Source organism: Borostomias antarcticus (genome assembly GCF_949987555.1).
Source record: "Borostomias antarcticus genome assembly, chromosome: 21".
Taxonomy (NCBI): domain Eukaryota; kingdom Metazoa; phylum Chordata; class Actinopteri; order Stomiiformes; family Stomiidae; genus Borostomias; species Borostomias antarcticus.
In genome coordinates, this window is record NC_140254.1 from 8,330,057 (window position 1) to 8,332,556 (window position 2,500).

Consider the following 2,500-nt stretch of genomic DNA (forward strand, 5'->3'; position numbering starts at 1 on the left):
ATTTTGAGAGATTGAACACTAAATGTTAATTCCACTGTTCAAATAGAAAGATAATGATTAGTTCAACACACAGGTGACTATACTCACTCTCTCTCTCTCACACACACACACACACACACATACACACACACACACACACACAAACCGTGTATGTGCATATTATTGGCAGATACGCACACACACGCCTGCACGTGCATATACATGCACATGACTACATAGAGGAACACACACAGGTGCTCACACACACACACACGCACACACACACACACACACACACACACACACACACACACACACACTCGCACACTCACACACTCACACACTCCACACTGTGACATGGAGACTATGTCTGATAGTCATGGAGGAGGTGGGGGGTGTACGTGCATGCATGCGTACATGCGTGCGTTTCTGCGTCCGTCACAGATATACCAGAGTCCACCACCAGAGGGCGCTCACCACAGTTAATTTTTCCCATTGCCAAGTACATTTTTATTTGTACATAGCAAACTATGCTTGGTGTGTCAGTAAAAGTATATTCTACAACGGAGAGTTTGGATACTTGATTCTGATTGGCTAGCAGCCGTTGTAAAATACTCTGTAACCCAGGGCTGCGACCGCATAACAGACAGACGTGTAGAAAAGCTTGCGAGTCAACATGATAATATACGGGACGCACAGGCGAATGAAACATATTATTAATAAGTTACGTACAGTATATGTCATTACACGGAACCTTTCGGTAAAGGTGCGAGTGTTCAGACATTTCACATCGGAACCGTCTGACATGTTAAAAGTAGCCCTTGCAAATATGCAACTATATTCACAACATAGATCGTTGGATCATGTATATCAGAGAAAATGTATGTCTGACCGAGAAAGCCTTTCTAGACCTTATATCGCATTTGAAACATTCTAAAATCCTGATTCAGGGGCTGGAACCAAGCTAGCTAGATTAATGAGACGACCATTTTCATTCAACAATGGTATATGACCACGACATGCATCATGGGCGGGGGACGACAGGTACACTGAGTAAATGGTAAATGGACAACACTTATATAGCACTTTCATCCAAAGCGCTTTACAGTGGCCTCTCATTCACCCATTCACACACCAGTAGCAGCAGCTGCCATGCAAGGTGCTAGCCTGCTCACTGGGAGCAACTTAGGGTTCAGTGTCTTTGCCCGAGGACACTTCGACATATGGACAGGAGGAGCCGGGATTCGAACCGCCGACCCTACGATATTTGGACGACCCGCTCTACCTCCTGAGCCACAGCCGCCCACTGGGCACTTATTAATGAGAGTTGTGAGAGAGAGAAGACATGGAGACTTACAGAGAGAGATATACTCTGACAGCTAGAGAGACACTGATACAGAGTGAGAGAGACAGAGAGAAAGAGAGAGAGAGAGTATGAGCAGCAGACAGACAGACAGATAGACATACAGACAAGCAGACAGACGTGCAGACAGACAGATAGACAAGCAGACAGAAAGATAGATAGACAGAGACACCAATAGACAGATGCAGGCAGACAGACAGACAGACAGGTAGACAGAGAGGTAGACAGACAGATAAACAGACAGACAGATAGACAGACAGAGAGGTAGGCAGACAGACAGACAGACAGATAAACACAGACAGATAGACAGACAGAGAGGCAGACACAGACAGCAGCCATGTTGTGTCAACCCTGCTCTCTGATGGTAGAGACAGAGCTGCACTTTACAACCAAATGTGAAAAATATATCAACATCAGAAAAATCTACTTCCCTAAATTCAACCAGTTCTGCTAAATTTTCAATGACCTTCCTGACTCACACACTATAGTATATTTATATAACATTCATACTGTATCTATAACATTAGTACAGTAGCAGGTGTGTGCGTGAGTTAGTTTGTATAAATAAACAAATAAATAATATAAATATACTATAGTGTATATATATATATATATATATATATATATATATAAATGTCACCAATGTTAATGTTCCAATTATTTACACAAACACACACATCTACACACACACATACCTCTGTCACTGTGTTAATGTTCATTTATTCTGCAAATCTCACTGTTAAGTATTACTATTACACACACCTATTGTTAATGTTAATGTTATAATTTACACATACACATATCTACATACACATGTACAGTACACACACACACACACACACATCTGTCACTGTGTTAAATGTTAATGTATTGTGCAAATCTTTACTGCTACATACATATTGTTATTTCTGTCTTTTTTTCAAATTTATATACATTTGAATGTATCAAAAGCTTTGGCAACACATTAGCAATGTGTCATGCCAATAAAGCAAATTGAATTGAGTTGAATGAAATTGAGAGAGAGAGAGAGAGAGAGAGAGAGAGAGAGAGAGGAGAGAAAGAGAGAGACAGAAAGAGAGAGAGAGAGGTTCCGAGTTCCGAAGCATCAGCAAAAAACCTGAGCTCCCAACTACTATATGGAAAATTATATTTATTATT

The 2,500-nt window shown here is 41.0% G+C and overlaps 1 protein-coding gene across 1 annotated transcript in view; it reads right to left on the reverse strand.

Annotated features, from left to right (window-relative positions):
* dlgap3 (discs, large homolog-associated protein 3) overlaps nucleotides 1–2,500 on the reverse strand; it is a gene marked incomplete at both ends in the record, with an annotated part of 46,314 nt that overhangs the window by 11,960 nt on the left and 31,854 nt on the right.